Source organism: Pelophylax lessonae, assembly GCF_965119305.1.
Source record: "Pelophylax lessonae genome assembly, chromosome: 6".
NCBI classification, from domain to species: Eukaryota; Metazoa; Chordata; class Amphibia; order Anura; family Ranidae; genus Pelophylax; species Pelophylax lessonae.
In genome coordinates this window covers 171,947,651-171,965,866 of record NC_138773.1, presented here as the reverse complement: position 1 = coordinate 171,965,866, position 18,216 = coordinate 171,947,651, and positions in this window count along the sequence as shown.

Genomic DNA, 18,216 nt, shown 5'->3' with positions numbered 1-18,216 from the left:
TCCTCTTCTTTGACTATTTTCCCTCGCTGCTACGTTACATAATGAGATTCTAAGGCCTGAACTTTTTGTTCCGCTTCTGCAAGTGATAGGCTAGACTCCTTGCGAGCTTTGCACATAGCAGTTTGGCCTCGAGTATGTGCCTTAAATGCATCCCAAACTAAAGCTTGGGCAGCTGTACCTCTATTATGTATCCAATAATCATGCAACTCTCCCGTCTTCCCTGGAGCTACCTGTTCATGTCACCCAGAAACTAGACAGCTTCCAGAGGCATGAACCAGAGATTAAGTCAGTCCTGAGCTTCAGCAACACTGGAGCATGGTCTGATATACTGTGAGGCAGTATAGCCACATCCTGGGTGCAGGAGAGTAGAAAATGGCAGGTGAATTGTTTCTCTAGTGGGAGTCTTTACCGCCAGACATCATTCAGACAAAAAACCTCAGCCCATTGGGACAGGGGAGAATCCATAGCAGGGCCAGAGCTAAATTTATCCAGACTAGGATTTGGGGGCATGTTAAAATCTCCTACCAACTGAATATTTACTGTAGGGTATTGAGCCAGGAGTGGTGCAACTTTTTGCAATACTGCAAGGGAGGCAGAAGGGGGGATGTATACTCCCGCTACTCCCACTAACATATCTCCCCTCTGAGTCTTGGTGCAGATCCAGGAGACTAAACTGCAGAGACTTAGGGATCAGAACGCTGACTCCCCTGGAATAGAACGAAAATAACGAGTGGTAGTATGTGCCTACCCAGGATTTTTTAAGTGCCAGTACCTTATGTCCTGTTAAGTAAGGATGATCGAACGGTTCGGGTCGACCATCGGTTCGACCCGAACATTGGATGTTCGATATTCGGCCGAATACCGAACTTTTTGCGGCAAAAGTTCGGTATTCGGCCACCAGAACCGCCCAAAATGCACTGGGACAGGAACTGGGCTTTAAAAGCCCGTGATTGGCCCAGAAACGTCTGCAAAAGCCAATGAGGGGGCAGGAGTCTCCTAGGAACGTGATTGGAGTGACTACGGGGACCAGAGGCCAATCAGGAGTGAATACGCCCCACACTATATAAGATGGCCCCGCCTAACCCCTAGCACAGTTATCCAGATCCTGTTGAAGAGAGTTGAAGCAGTTCTGTCTGACTCCTGCTTGCTACACTACATTTCCTATATATCGAGTGGTTCTAAAGCTCCATATAGCAGAATTGTATTTAGCTTACAGCCAGTGTAGATAGATACAGCGATTGTGCTGGTTCTTAGAGTTACAAAAAAAAAAAAAAAACTTAAGGGACAGTGTCAGTCTTCTGCTGTATGGAGCTTTCTATTTAGTGGAAAGGGATATCTAGTGTAGTTAGGGAACTTTGTACTACATTAGTTAGATTTGAAAATTGAGTTTCTGTAGGGAAAGTGTGAGGGTTCTGTTTAGTGAGCACGTGGCACAGTGCTGCTCTATCACAGCAGGTATACGTGCTTGCTAGGCAGCAAAATACAGTGACAACTTAACGCCTGTTGTTCAAAGCGTTAGGTGCACTGTACAAAAGCCTTTGCAACTGTGCGTGACACGCAACTGCTGTGCTGTATCCAGCGACAACTGTGGGTCGCATAGCAGTGTGCGTTTTTCACTGCACACAGTTGCCAACGCATCAGTGACAACCTAACGCCTGTTGTTCAAAGCGTTAGGTCCACTGTGCAAAAGGCTTTGCTACTGTGCGTGACACGCAACTGCTGTGCTGTATCCAGCGACAACTGTGGGTCGCATAGCAGTGTGCGTTTTTCACTGCACACAGTTGCCAACGCATCAGTGACAACCTAACGCCTGTTGTTCAAAGCGTTAGGTCCACTGTGCAAAAGCCTTTGCAACTGTGCGTGACACATCTGCTGTGCTGTATCCAGCGACAACTGTGGGTCGCATAGCAGTGTGCGTTTTTCACCGCACACAGTTGCCAACGCATCAGTGACAACCTAACGCCTGTTGTTCAAAGCGTTAGGTCCACTGTGCAAAAGGCTTTGCTACTGTGCGTGACACGCAACTGCTGTGCTGTATCCAGCGACAACTGTGGGTCGCATAGCAGTGTGCGTTTTTCACTGCACACAGTTGCCAACGCATCAGTGACAACCTAACGCCTGTTGTTCAAAGCGTTAGGTCCACTGTGCAAAAGCCTTTGCAACTGTGCATGACACATCTGCTGTGCTGTATCCAGCGACAACTGTGGGTCGCATAGCAGTGTGCGTTTTTCATCGCACACAGTTGCCAACGCATCAGTGACAACCTAACGCCTGTTGTTCAAAGCGTTAGGTCCACTGTGCAAAAGGCTTTGCTACTGTGCGTGACACATCTGCTGTGCTGTATCCAGCGACAACTGTGGGTCGCATAGCAGTGTGCGTTTTTCACCGCACACAGTTGCCAACGCATTAGTGAGAAATATGCCTGGTAGACCAAGAAAAGGCATACGTGGCCCTGCTGCGGAAAGGGGCACAGCTTCTAGGGTGTCTAGAGGCCGGGGTGGACGTGGTGGTCAGTCCTCAGCCAGGCCACCATTTGGATTGTTCTCCGGCAGTGGCCAAGCTATACGTCCACAGTATGTACAGGAGGTGGTGGACTATATGACCAAACCCTCATCATCGGCATCATCTGCAACTACAGTGACCCAGGCAGAGAAAAGTGGTCAGTCTTCTGCAGTTGTCAGAACAAATACAGATGAGTCCATGTCCACCTCATGTCCTCCCTTAGACCCAACTTCAGACATGGCAGAGGAGTCAGCTGAGCTGTTTGACCACAGTGTCGGCCATCTACTCCAGCCTGATGCTCAGTCCTTTATGGAGTCTGATGTTGGGTCTGAGTTTGAGGAGGAGGCAGAGCAAACAAGAGGGGAGAGCAGACGGGCCGCTCCATCTAAGGCCGCACCTGTTGTCTCCCGGGCCAGGCCTGATGCTCAGTCTTTGATGGAGTCAGATGTTGGGTCTGAGTTTGAGGAGGAGGCAGAGCAAACAAGAGGGGAGAGCAGACGGCCCGCTCCATCTAAGGCCGCACCTGTTGTCTCCCGGGCCAGGCCTGATGCTCAGTCTTTGATGGAGTCAGATGTTGGGTCTGAGGTTGAGGAGGAGGCAGAGCAAGCAAGAGGGGAGAGCAGACGGCCCGCTCCATCTAAGGCCGCACCTGTTGTCTACCAGGCCAGGCCTGATGCTCAGTCTTTGATGGAATCAGATGTTGGGTCTGAGGTTGAGGAGGAGGCAGAGCAAACAAGAGGGGAGAGCAGACGGCCTACTCCATCTAAGGCCGCACCTGTTGTCTCCCGGGCCACTATACACACCTCATCTTGCTGGGCCTTTTTTGAGACATCCCATGCAGATAAAACAGTTGCGATCTGCAAGATTTGTAAGAAGGGTATAAAACGTGGCAAAAATGTCAACCACCTGGGTACAAGCTGCCTAAACAGGCATTTGACAACCCACCACTCGGCCCGTTGGCAGGAGCATTTAAAGAACCCACAAAAGGGCCAAAGATCGGTCAGTCGGCCTCCTAGTTCTCCTCGCGCTCCTCCTCATGCTCCATCTGCTCCACCTGCACATCAGTCTGTTCCTGGCCCTGCTATAGTCACTCGTCACCTGTTGGCAGCCTCCACTGGCAGGGATGATGATATAGCAGGCAGTGTCGCATCTACCTCCAGCACACCACCAGCTGTAACATCTAGACGCCAAATTTCGATTCCACACATGCTGGAACGAAAAAAAATGTATACTCCCCGCCACCCACATGCCCAGCGTCTAAACAGTAGTTTGGCTAAACTACTGGCTCTGCAACTATTACCATTTAACCTGGTAGAGTCTGCTCCCTTCCGTGACTTCGCAAAATGTGCAGTTCCACAGTGGCAGGTGCCAAGTCGGCATTACTTTTCCCGTAAGGCCCTGCCATCCCTATACCAACATGTGGAAGGCAATGTAGTGTCGTCCCTGGCCAAGTCAGTCAGCCGTAAGATACACTTGACGGCTGACACTTGGTCAAGCAAACATGGGCAGGGACGGTACATTTCTGTCACTGCTCACTGGGTGACACTGCTTGCCAGCGGAAGGGATTGTAGCCAGGGCTCGGTGCTGCAGCCAGTGTTGCCCCCACGTCTGCAAACAGCTGGTGGTGTCGCTGATCCGGGTAGATCGATCACTTCTACCCCCTCCTGCTCCTCCTCCTCTACCTCCTCCATGCCCTCCTCTGCAGAATGGTCCTTTGAATATGATGAGGTACCACGTAAACGTTCAAAGGGCTATTCTATGTCTCAGGCCAAAAGGTGTCACGCAGTGCTGCAGCTTGTGTGTCTAGGGGACAGGCAGCACACTGCCCCTCAGATTCTTGGGGCTCTGCAGGCACAGGCCCAGAGGTGGTTGACACCACGCCAGCTGCAGCCAGGGATGGTGGCTACTGATAATGGGTCAAACCTCCTGGCCGCCCTTCGTCAGGGAAAGTTAACCCATGTGCCATGCCTGGCGCATGTCATGAATCTCGTGGTACAGCGGTTTTTGAACTCGTACCCGGGAATGCAGGATGTGCTAAGGATGGCAAGAAGGGTGTGCAGTCACTTCAGGCGGTCGTACAGTGCCACTGCACGTTTGGCCGAAGTGCAGCGCGAGTTTCACCTGCCGGTACACCGCCTCATCTGTGACATGCCCACCCGCTGGAACTCCACCTTGGCTATGCTGCAGCGCCTGTACACGCAGCAGAGGGCCCTCAATGAATACCTATGTGAGTACGGCACCAGCACTGGCTCTGCGCGCCTGGGCTTCTTTTCACCACGGCAGTGGCTTTTGATTAAGGATGCATGCGCTGTCCTCTCTCCATTTGAGGAGGCCACAAGGATGGTCAGCCGGGACAGCGCATGCATCAGTGACACCCTACCGGTACTGTTTTTGTTGGAGCACACTCTGCGTGGCATTATGGACAGGGCACTGGAGGCAGAGCAGCAGGAGGAAGAGGAGGACTTCCTTGCCTCTCAAGGCCCCCTTTATCCTGAGAATCCTGACCCCATTATGCCTAGCTCCCAGAGGCCCGAGCAGGATCCAGGGGTGGAAGAGGAGGAGGAGGACGATTCTGCGGGAACTTTTGCAGGGTTTGAGGAGGAGGAGGAGGAAGACATGCGGCAATCTGCAAGGCCTAGTTTGACTCCCTCGGGACACTTTGGAGTAGTACGTGGCTGGGAGGAGGAGGAGCCCGTTGAAGATAATGTCGTTATGAGTGACCCCAAGGATTCAGCTTCTCAGGCCTTCGCTAATTTGCGACGCATGGGAAACATCATGCTTCAGAGCCTGCGAAAGGACCCCAGAATCAAGGCCATTAAAGAGACTAACCACTATTGGTTGGCCACCCTACTTGACCCCCGGTACAAGTGTAAAGTCTCGGAGCTTTTCCCATCCACCCAGAGAGTTCACAGGATCAAATCCCTTGAGGACAGTCTCAAGAGGAATCTGGTGAACATGTTCCCCGACTCCCGTAGGGTGCAGGGGCGGGGACAACCTACCACGGATTCTACTGGTGGTCACGAGAGGAGCGTTGGAGAAGGCGTGCGGTTGACGGATGCCTTTCGGTCTTTTTTTAGTCCTCACCGCCCAGGCCTCTCAGCTGCCACATCGCATCGACAGCGTCTGCATCACATGGTGGACGATTACGTGAGGGCACAAAGTGACACAGAGGGCTTTTCATGTGACGAATCCGATCCACTGGCATACTGGGTCTTAAGATTAGACCACTGGCCAGAACTGGCCCAGTATGCCATGGAGTTGTTGGCCTGCCCTGCTTCCAGTGTCCTATCGGAACGGGCATTCAGCGCAGCAGGAGGATTCGTCACAGACCATCGAACGAGACTCTCCACCGACTCAGTCGACCGTTTGACATTCATTAAGATGAATCAGTCGTGGATATCAAGCTTTGATGCACCTGATGCAGACCTTGTAGACTAGGCTATCGTTGTGATGTGGCAGTTGAGCCTCAGTTTAAGCCTGGACCATAGTGCCACCCTCAAACCCTTCTCTCATTCTCTTTACGTTCACAGAACCTCATTTTGGTTATAACAAAAACTACAATGTTTGCGCACCTGTTCCACAGGTGCACACCTTTACAATTTTTGGGCCTCCTTCAACACCAGCTCTTTGGGGTTAAGGTGGGGAGGCTATGCTAAAACAAAAACTACAATGTTTGCGCACCTGTTCCACAGGTGCACACCTTTACAATTTTTGGGCCTCCTTCAACACCAGCTCTTTGGGGTTAAGGTGGGGAGGCTATGCTAAAACAAAAACTACAATGTTTGCGCACCTGTTCCACAGGTGCACACCTTTACAATTTTTGGGCCTCCTTTAACACCAGCTCTTTGGGGTTAAGGTGGGGAGGCTATGCTAAAACAAAAACTACAATGTTTGCGCACCTGTTCCACAGGGGCACGCCTTTACAATTTTTGGGCCTCCTTCAACACCAGCTCTTTGGGGTTAAGGTGGGGAGGCTATGCTAAAACAAAAACTACAATGTTTGCGCACCTGTTCCACAGGTGCACACCTTTACAATTTTTGGGCCTCCTTCAACACCAGCTCTTTGGGGTTAAGGTGGGGAGGCTATGCTAAACAAAAACTATCATGTTTGCGAACCTGTTCCACAGGTGCACACCTTTACAATTTTTGGGCCTCCTTCAAAGCCAGCTCTTTGGGGTTATGGTGGGGAGGCTCCGCCAACACCAAAACTACCATGTTTGCGCACCTGTTCCACATGTGCACACCTTCATAATTTTTACGCCTTCTTCAACACCAGCTCTTTGGGCTTACAGTGGTATGGCTCCGCCAACACCCAAACAACAATTTTTGCGCACCTGTCACACAGATGCATATCATTGTAATTTTTTTCCTTACAAAGGCAATTATTGCCTTCATTACCAGCACTTTCATAGGGATATGGTGTCAAGGCATTGTCCGCACCACCAAATGCCCAATTTTTAAGCATCCTTTACTTCTATTCAAAGTCAAGAGACAACAGTATTCATCCAAAATCTCTAATCTTGTTCACTGTGCACTACATTGTGGCCCCTACCCCTAACCCTAACCCTCAATGTATCCGTGCATATATGTCTGTTTCTTGTGAGAATTCAAGTTAAAGTGCACCAAACACCATTTTACATGAAATAAAGTGCAATTACATACATCTTTGGACTTCTTGAAACATTTGCTAATAATAGCCCCATTGTGGAAATACACCCGTTAATTATATGCACATTTAAAGAGACAGCACCTTTTTCCAAAAAAAAATCTAATCTTGTTCCCAGTGCACTGCATTATGTCCCCATCATACACATTGGCTGAGCCGTTGATTAGGAGCAAAAGAAAGGTGCGGTTAAGCAAAAAAGTCATTTTTGAAGGTTTGGTATGCTGTAATTCTGGTTCTGGACATGCTACAGAGCTGAAACTTCACAGATACACCTTTTAGACCCCCCAGACACTAAATCCAAAGAAATCTCTTTTTTTTTTTTTTTTTAATTTTTTCAATAATTGGCTCTCTATCAAAAACGACAATTTTTAAGAACTTTTTTTTGTGTGATTAATAGTCCCTGGGGCATGACCCAGAACCCTAGGCACTTTTTAGGGGCATTTATTGGGTTTTAGCGCTTAAAAATTGTGTTTTTTGATTCCAGAAGTTCGGGTCCCATTGATTTCAATGGGGTTCTGAAATCCGAACCGAACTTTCGGGAAGTTCGGGTGTTCTGGTCGAACCGAACTTTTCAAAAGTTCGATCATCCCTACTGTTAAGTGTGTCTCCTGCAATATGCAAATATGGGGATTATATCTTTTTATATACAGTACCTTGTGAAAGCATTCGGCCCCCTTGAACTTTGCGACCTTTTGCCACATTTCAGGCTTCAAACATAAAGATATAAAACTGTAATTTTTTGTGAAGAATCAACAACAAGTGGGACACAATCATGAAGTGGAACGAAATTTATTGGATATTTCAAACTTTTTTAACAAATAAAAAACTGAAAAATTGGGCATGCAAAATGATTCAGCCCCCTTAAGTTAATACTTTGTAGCACCACCTTTTGCTGCGATTACAGCTGTAAGTCACTTGGGGTATGTCTCTATCAGTTTTGCACATCGAGAGACTGACATTTTTGCCCATTCCTCCTTGCAAAACAGCTCAAGCTCAGTGAGGTTGGATGGAGAGCATTTGTGAACAGCAGTTTTCAGTTCTTTCCACAGATTCTCGATTGGATTCAGGTCTGGACTTTGACTTGGCCATTCTAACACCTGGATATGTTTATTTGTGAACCATTCCATTGTAGATTTTGCTTTATGTTTGGATCATTGTCTTGTTGGAAGGCAAATCTCTGTCCCAGTCTCAGGTCTTTTGCAGACTCCATCAGGTTTTCTTCCAGAATGGTCCTGTATTTGGCTCCATCCATCTTCCCATCAATTTTAACCATCTTCCCTGTCCCTGCTGAAGAAAAGCAGGCCCAAACCATGATGCTGCCACCACCATGTTTGACAGTGGGGATGGTGTGTTCAGGGTAATGAGCTGTGTTGCTTTTACGCCAAACATAACGTTTTGCATTGTTACCAAAAAGTTTGATTTTGGTTTCATCTGACCAGAGCACCTTCTTCCACGTGTTTGGTGTGTCTCCCAGGTGGCATGTGGCAAACTTTAAACATCACTTTTTATGGATATCTTTAAGAAATGGCTTTCTTCTTGCCACTCTTCCATAAAGGCCAGATTTGTGCAGTATACGACTGATTGTTGTCCTATGGACAGAGTCTCCCACCTCAGCTGTAGATCTCTGCAGTTCATCCAGAGTGATCATGGGCCTCTTGGCTGCATCTCTGATCAGTCTTCTCCTTGTATGAGCTGAAAGTTTAGAGGGACGGCCAGGTCTTCGTGGATTTGCAGTGGTCTGATACTCCTTCCATTTCAATATTATCGCTTGCACAGTGCTCCTTGGGATGTTTAAAGCTTGGGAAATCTTTTTGTATCCAAATACGGCTTTTAACTTCTCCACAACAGTATCTCGGACCTGCCTGGTGTGTGCTTGTTCTTCATGATGCTCTCTGCTCTTTAAACGGACCTCTGAGACTATCACAGTGCAGGTGCATTTACACGGAGACTTGATTACACACAGGTGGATTCTATTTATCATCATTAGTCATTTAGGTCAACATTGGATCATTCAGAGATCCTCACTGAACTTCTGGAGAGAGTTTGCTGCACTGAAAGTAAAGGGGCTGAATAATTTTGCACGCCCAATTTTTCAGTTTTTTATTTGTTAACCACCTCAATACAGGGCACTTAAACCCCCTTCCTTCCCAGACCAATTTTCAGCTTTTAGCGCTGTTGCAATTTGAATGACAATTGCGCGGTCATGCAACACTGTACCTAAACCAAAATCATTTTTTCCCCACAAATAGAGCTTTCTTTTGGTGGTATTTGATCACCGTCAGGTTTTTTCTTTTTTGGTGCACAAATAAAAAAATACTGAAAAGTTTGAAAAAAAAGTTTTTTTGTTTAGGTTATAAAATTTTGTAAATAGATATGTTTTTTCCTGCACTGATGAGCACTGATGATGCCGCACTGACAGGCACTGATGAGGAGACACTGATGGGGTGGCACTGATGGGGTGGCACTGATATGCAGCACTGATGGGCACTGATAGGTAGCACTGATATGCAGCACTGATGGGCACTGATATGTGGCACTGATAGATAGCACTGATATGCAGCATTGGTGGGCACTGATAGGCAGCGCTGATGGGCACTGATAGGCAGCACTGATGGGCACTGATTGGCGGCACTGATGGGCACTGATAGGTGGCACTGTTGGGTGGCAATGATCGGCACTGATCGGCACTGATGGGGGGCACTGATTGGCACTGATGGGGGGCACTGATCGGCACTGATGGTCAATAATGGGCACTGGTGTGCGGCACTGATAGATGGCAATAACGGCACTGGTGGGCAGCACTGATAGATGGCATTGGTGGGCAACACTGATAGGGAGGGCACTGGGGGGCTCTCTGAGCCCTGCTTGCCATCCCTGGTGGCCATGGTGGGCATCTCTGGTGGTCATGGGTGGGCATCCCTGGTGGCTTAGTGGCACCCCCCCCCCCAAGGCTGCACTGGTAATCAATGTTCTGATTACCAGCACAGACCCCCCCTGTGATCAGTGAGTAATTAGAAATACTCACTGATCACCCCAGCAGCAGCACCGACCCGCTTCTCTTCTCCTCACTGACAGGATCTGTCAGGAGGAGAAGAGATCGAAGCCGTTACAACGGCTCTATTTACATTACATGACGGCTGTGATTGGACACAGCCGTCATGTGATCAGGAGGGCCAATCACAGGGCCCTCCTGCCGAATGATGTTGCTCTGTGTCCGAGGGACACAGGCACATCGAGATCGCGCCGCTACGCGTGCCCGCGGCGGCGCGATCTCTCTCCTTCTGAAGGACGTTCCGGAACGTCCATTCAGAAGGACGAGACTCCCGCCCGGCCGTATATCTACAATGGCCCGGGTGGGAGGTAGTTAACAAAGTTTGAAATATCCAATAAATTTCGTTCCACTTCATGATTGTGTCCCACTTGTTGTTGATTCTTCACAAAAAATTACAGTTTTATATCTTTATGTTTGAAGCCTGAAATGTGGCAAAAGGTCGCAAAGTTCAAGGGGGCCGAATACTTTCGCAAGGCACTGTAACTGAACATGAGGGAATGCTTAAACTTGGAGTTCAAACCACGAACATTCCAAGACATAACTGTAAGGGGGGGCATCATTGGTAAATGGTTAATATATAGAGTCTCCGAATCTGCACCTGTGACCTCTGCATGGATAACAACATGACACAAACCATAGATATACCATAGCTTATGTAGCCAAGTACAGCAAAGCCTCCCTCGCCTCCTGGTGGACATAAAATATAACCAAGTGCCTCAAAACAAAAAAGAAAATCAGCAGCAAAAAAAGTAAAGATAGCTGCAGAATAGAGTTCCCTGCTCCCCCACAACCCGCATTACCCCCCGAACATGGGTGTGCTTTCTACCCATTAACTGATATGGTAACTGCCATTAGGGTTTGTGAACAGTAGAGCACCAAAGTGTCTCAGTCCATACACATAGAGTCCGTCTATAGTGAAAAAAAGGGGGATTAACGGTCCCTGCAAATTTATAGATCGCCCGGATTGCTCCGGGGGACACAGCACTTAATCATGTTACAAACCATTACTGGAAATGGCCATTAGCAACAAACGGCAAATGTGTTGAATTTTAAATTAACACCCAAACAGTTAGCAAAAACTAGATTTAGTAGGAATTAAATTAACAGGTTCCTTAAAAACTGTTCTAATTATATCAGCAAAAATCACTGATTGCTAGAAAGATAAGACCCCACTGGAAATAGAAAAACTTTTGTCATCGATGTTTGATTAAACAAGATATGACCTAGCATGTTCATATTTAATGGTTTTCTACATTGTTTTTCAACTTGATAAAAAATGAGTGTATGATCCTAGCATGCATATCAATTAATAAAATACATGTTATATTTTTTCTTCAAGAAAAGCTAAATATGTAAAAGAAAACTATTTAATTATTTTGTAAAAGAAAAGACAATAGATAAAATGCAATCATTCACACAAGCATAGTTCAGTCCAACAAAAGGACAAATGAAAACCTAAAATGGCCCTAATATGAGAACAACAAATATAATTCTTGTATCATATATAGAACAGATATTAAACAAATGAATCCATAAAAAACACAGATTACCATGTGCAAAATATACATCTTGAAAATAACACTGGGTGTCATATAACAAAGTGTTAAAAATTAAGCCATGTAAATGATGAAAAGTTTTCCCTGAAGCCTACTGTTTTATTTATTCCTCATCAGACACAGAGGAATAATCTCTTATATACCATTTACTCTGACAATAAAAATGGTTAACTCCAAAAGAAACTGTTCAAAAACTCAACTGAGCTAATGTATCGATATGTTAGCCTTAAGAATTGTCAGTGGGGGCCTAATGTCACCAGACAGTTTGACATTTTCATTCTGCAACTGTCATTTTCCATTGTAAGTTTGAATCTGATTGGCGACACGGTACTAATATTTTTTTAGAACTGAACTAAACCCATAGATTTAACTGCTTCCCAAAACAGTTACATTCTAAGCATGCTGTGAATGATAACTGTCATAGTTACTTGTGCTCTCAATCGAACTGTAAAGCCATCAAATGGCTGGTGTCATAACTGATCACATATGTAGCAACATGGCAACTGTAAGTCAAACAGAGGCTAATAAGGTAGCTTCCTTGGCTGTAAAGGATATGAGTTTTTAGTTCAAAGAAAACTCACCCACCCATCCATGCTTTATTTTATTGAGAAATAATTTTGAAAAATGCCCCTAGCATTTCTAGCCACAGCCATTCTAAATAAGGGCAGATGTTTCATGTAGCATTTACTTCCTGAAATCCAGCTGTCTCTAGCTCAGGCATTCAGGCAGCAGGGTGTACTTAGCTGAAAAAGCTTCTCCTCCCCTCCTAAAGACTCCTGGGATGTATGACATAATTTGCCTAGGCCTGGAAACCAGACGTTACTGAAATGTACAAAAAAAAGTTTAAAACAACTAAATTTGATATGCTTTCTCATCTATTTCTAAATGCTAGCAGCATAAGGTTTCAAAATAATTAAAGTTGACTGAGAGAGTGAAGTTCCACATACTCATTTGGAAAAAATAGGAACAGGACTTTAATGGTGCCTAAAAATGAAACCAAACTTGTATAGTTATAATCTCCAAATTTTTATTAAAATTAATATTTAAAATGTATACAACATTTAGGTTGCTTGTAAAATCGCATGAACAATAAATGCGGATACAGTGCATTAATAAATCAAATTCCTTGCACATTTGCTTTTTCATGTTTTGCCAATCGCGGTCTCATCGGGAAGTATTTGAGTGCCAGGAAAACAACTATGTTAAGAAGGAGACAGGTATTAGCTACAGTGGGGATCGAAAGTTTGGGCACCCCAGGTAAAAATTTGTATTACTGTGCATAAAGAAGCCAAAGAAAAATGGAAAAATCTCCAAAAGGCATCAAATTACAGATTAGACATTCTTATAATATGTCAACAAAAGTTAGATTTTATTTCCATCATTGACACTTTCAAAGTTACAGAAAACAAAAAAAATGGCGTCTGCAAAAGTTTGGGCACCCTGCAGAATTTATAGCATGCACTGCCCTCTTTGCAAGGCTGAGACCTGCCAGTGTCATGGATTGTTCTCAATCATCTTCTGGAAAGACTCATCTGACCTCGCCCCAACAATCAGCACCATGGGATCTTCTAAGCAGTTGTCTAGAAAACTGAAAATAGTTGATGCTCACAAAGCTGGAGAAGGCTATAAGAAAATAGCAAAGCGTTTTCAGATGTCAATATCCTCTGTTCGGAATGTAATTAAGACATGGCAGTCATTAGGAACAGTGGAAGTTAAAGCAAGATCTGGAAGACCAAGAAAAATATCAGACAGAACAGCTTGCAGGATTGTGAGAAAAACAATTCAAACCCCACGTTTGATTGCACGATCCCTCCAGAAAGATCTGGCAGACACTGGAGTTATGGTACACTATTCCACTATAAAGAGATACATGTACAAATATGGCCTTCATGGAAGAGTCATCAGAAGAAAACCTCTTCTACGTCCTCACCACAAAAATCAGCGTTTGAACTTTGCACATGAACATATAAACAAGCCTGATGCATTTTGGAAACAAGTTCTGTGGACCAATGAGGTTAAAATTGAACTTTTTGCCGGAATGAGCAAAGGTACGTTTGGAGAAGAAGGGGCACAGAGTTTAATGAAAAGAACCTCTGTCCAACTGTTAAGCATGGGGGTGGATCAATCATGCTTTGGGGTTGTATTGCAGCCAGTGGCACAAGGAACATCTCACGAGTAGAAGGAAAAATGGATTCAATAAAATTTCAGCAAATTTTGGATGGTAACTTGATGCCATCTGTGAAAAAGCTGAAGTTAAAGAGAGGATGGCTTCTACAAATGGATAATGATCCTAAACACACCTCGAAATCCACAGGGGATTACATCAAGAGGCGTAAACTGAAGGTTTTGCCATGGCCTTCATAATCTCCTGACCTCAACATAATTGAAAATCTATGGATAGACCTTAAAAGAGCAGTGCATGACAGACAGCCCAGAAATCTCAAAGAACTGGAAGACTTTTGTAAGGAAGAATTGGCAAAGATACCTCAAACAAGAATTGAAAGACTCTTGGCTGGCTACAAAAAGCGTTTACAAGCTGTGATACTTGCCAAAGGGGGCAGTACAAGATATTAACTCTGCAGGGTGCCCAAACTTTTGCAGACGCCATTTTTTTATTTTCTGTTATTTTGAAAGTGTAAATGATGGAAATAAAATCTAACATTTGTTGACATATTAAAAGAATGTCTAATCTGTAATTTGATGCCTTTTGGAGATTTTTCCATCTTTCCTTGGCTTCTTTATGCACATTAATACAATTTTTTTCCTGGGGTGCCCAAACTTTCGATTCCCACTTTATATGCAAAATACAAGTATAATAATTAATTGCACATGTATTAATGCACTGAGACAAGCACCCACCACACCCAGGGATCCTCCCCCTGTAGACTCAAGATTCGTACAGCAGTGGAATATTGGCCACAGATGGGCTGAAGGAGAATATAGAATGACCCACAGATTGCAAAGAGCAGCTCCTAACCCATGCGCGGTCAAATGTAGAGGAGATACAAGGATTCAATGTTCTACAATACATGTTATGACAAATGGTATTAATTATTTAAAGCATCCATAAAATAAGGAAGTTTTATTTGCTATCCAGGTCCCTCCATGCAATACTTACTTAAATTAATGAATACAAATTTCCCCTAGCGGGAGTAAGTATGGTGCAGGTACAGCTAGGTCACCCACATGTCTAATGTACCTAGTTGGAATCTAAAAGTTAACAAAAAGAAGCAAAAAGGTACACTTGTACATTGTCCCCATTGATTTAATAAGGGAGAGAGTTAATCAACCATATGAATGATACTAAATTGTAGACATAAAGTTTACCCTGAGAGAGAGGCAGGACAAAAATGGAACCCTCTATTATATAAATTAACCCATAAAGCATCTCTCTCTCCATTTGAGCATATACATTGTGTCTCCTCACCTGCCAGCACTTTGCCTACCGCCTGCTCCTACACCATGTGCTCCTTCTAGACTCTGGCAAGATGGCCGCTGGATGCTTGGCTGTTATACTTCCTCCGCCCCACCGGCATGTGACGTCATCATGGCAGAGTGTGGACTACCCTTGGGGAGACAGACGAATGCGCCCTTCTCCCACTCTATCCACCGAACGCTGTGCCGGCACAGACACAGCTGCTGGCTGCATCCAACCAAGGCACAAACAGAGTACCCAGCCAGGTGCACCCACAGACTGCAGAACAGCAAGAGCAGCACCCCCAGAGGATGGGAGGGGAGAGGATCCCCTAGACCACCAGGGACTTCCTGTCACCCAGGGGTGGGGAGATGACAAAAGAGTGGGGGGAAAAACAGGCACAAACATCTGAGATCCCAAATAAGAGCTGCATATGGATCCTGGGAAACAAGAGTACAACCACCCAAGCACCCTGGTTGTCCGAACGGTCCCTCAAATGCATTAGGAGGGGGGACAATGCGGCACAATGACCCGAGGATGACCTGAGGATATAGGAAAAAAAAAAAAACATGGAGCATGGGTGCATGACTTAGCAAACACATGAATACCCAATAAAAACATAAACATAAAAGAAAATGTAATGTGAACATGACAATACCACAATTAATGATAAATATAACATCCAACATAAAATGTCAAAATATAAACTTGCAAAAACAGTTTATTTGATACTATGTCCCTTTACGATGACTGATATCAGAGTGGCAAGGATACAATCGTACAGGAAAGGTTTTTAACTGATGGATTTGTTTAGCCTTGATTATCGTGTGGCCTGAAATGAGTGCATCCATCTGGTCTCCAACTGTAGTAATGTCCTATCAATGTCACCTACATGCTCATGCATAGTGACATGTTCGAGAGAAAAAAATCCTACTGTAGTTAAATCAAAACCGTGATACAATTCAAGATGTCTGCTGATTGGAATTTCAGCTTTTATCTTCTTGATCAGCAAGACATGATCTCAAATGCATTCCCTAATTATCCCTAAATCAGAGGTTCTACTGGCCCAAAGTCGGGCCCTCCCCAGAGTCATTGTGTGGTGGGTGATCCTCCAAGTGCATTGGGTTAACAGTATGAAGGCTTAGGGTGCTGGGGTACTCTTGTTCCCCATGATCCAGACCCAGCACCTCTTATTTGGGGGTTTCAGACGTTTGTGCCCATTTTATTCCCCACTCTTTTATCGTCTTCTCACCGCTAGGTGACATAAGTGTTGCACTGGCACCTTCGGGGTTATTCCCTGGTGGGCTAGGGGAAGGTCTGCTCGGGGAGAATCCTCTCCCTTCCAGTCCTGTAGGGGGTGCTGTGCTGGCTTCGTGCTCTCTGGGTGCATCTGGCTGGGTATTTTATTGGTGCCTGGGTAGGATGTGGCTAACGGCTGTGTCTGCTCCAGCGCAGTGTTTGGTGGATAGAGTTGAAGATGAGCACAATGTGAATGTCTCCTCCTGGGTAGTCCATATGCCATTGTGACATCAAATACTGGCGGGGCGGAGGAAGTATAAAAGCTGTGCATCCAGCAGCCATCTTGCCGGAGTTTTGTAGGAACACATGCTGAGGAAGCAGGCAGTTGCCACACTACTGGCAGATGAGGAGACACAATATTTATGCCCAAATGGAGAAATTAATCCTTTCTAAATGTAGCCTAAGCATTCTGTCTGTGGCAGCTCAAAAGTAATATTCTGTGGGGAAAAAGAGAGATGCTTTATGGATTCATTTATATAATACAGGTTCCATTTTTGCCCGGCCTCTCTCTTAGGATGTACTTTATGTCTACAATTTAGTATGACCCATATGCTTGATTCACTTTCTCCCTTATTAATTTAATGGTGACAATGTACAAGTTAACTTTTTGTTGTAGATTCAAACTAGCTACAGTAGACATGTGGGTGACCAAGCTAGACATTTGCTGGACTCCAGGCTGCAGGCCTCATACCTTTTGTTACATGCCTGATAGTTCTATGTAAAAGTAAAAAAATAAATAAGAAAAACTTGATAGAAAAAAGAAAATGTGCAAAAAGTAATGAGGGAATCTTTTCACCAGGGCAGTCAGTGTAGTGGTTGTCCTGCAAATCTGTGGTCCCCATTTATAGGGATACGAGTAGAAACATTGGGTTTGTGGCAGGGTTGGTAGCCTTTTATTTATATAAAAAAAAAAATCTGCAGTTTGCAAAGTCCTCACAGTATAGCACAAGCAACAGTCAACTGCTCTGTAATAGATTCATTTAATATTAACATAGTCACCATATGCTCAATGTTTTCTTTTTGAAAGGAAAGAATCTCTCTGATCCAGACTCAACCAGATGGTCCATCTTCTCATGCCTTTAGGGAAGAAATTCAGGATAGATGACAAATAACGTAAGGTTTTCATGAATCTGAGACAGTAAATAATGTAAGAGGCAAAAAAGATCAGTTGTTTGTGCTGTTACAGTTGGCTTACTGCCCTTATAGAAAAACAAAACTCAGTTCATGTTGATTCAGCAGATATATCAGCCGAGGAACCATAAACTGTGTGGCAGAACAGGTGACACTCACATTCAATTACCTTACACCATGGCAAGATAAACTTTCACTCTCATTTGGACTGTAAAATTGGTGCAGAAAAGAGTTATCTTTATTATTCAATACATTGGTTAACTTTCCTACTTGCATCTTGATAAATACTATGACAGCTGGCTAAAAGCTTGTTATGTTAAAGCTGTGAAGAGTAATAAGTAAATATAACAAGAAAAAGTTAAAATGCCCCAGACTCACTCACTGTATAGTAGAATTTGGATAACAAAAATTAGCAGTTTGTACTCTCCGCTGTGTTAACCATATCACCTCAGTATAAATAGGAACCTTATGGTATATAAGAATATCTGGTGCGATCCAAGTGACTCGGACATACATAGAAAAAATTAAGACTAAAGGTCTACAAGGTAGTCACATTTTGGATCATTTGGCTGAAAATTATAAAATCATAGCTTTA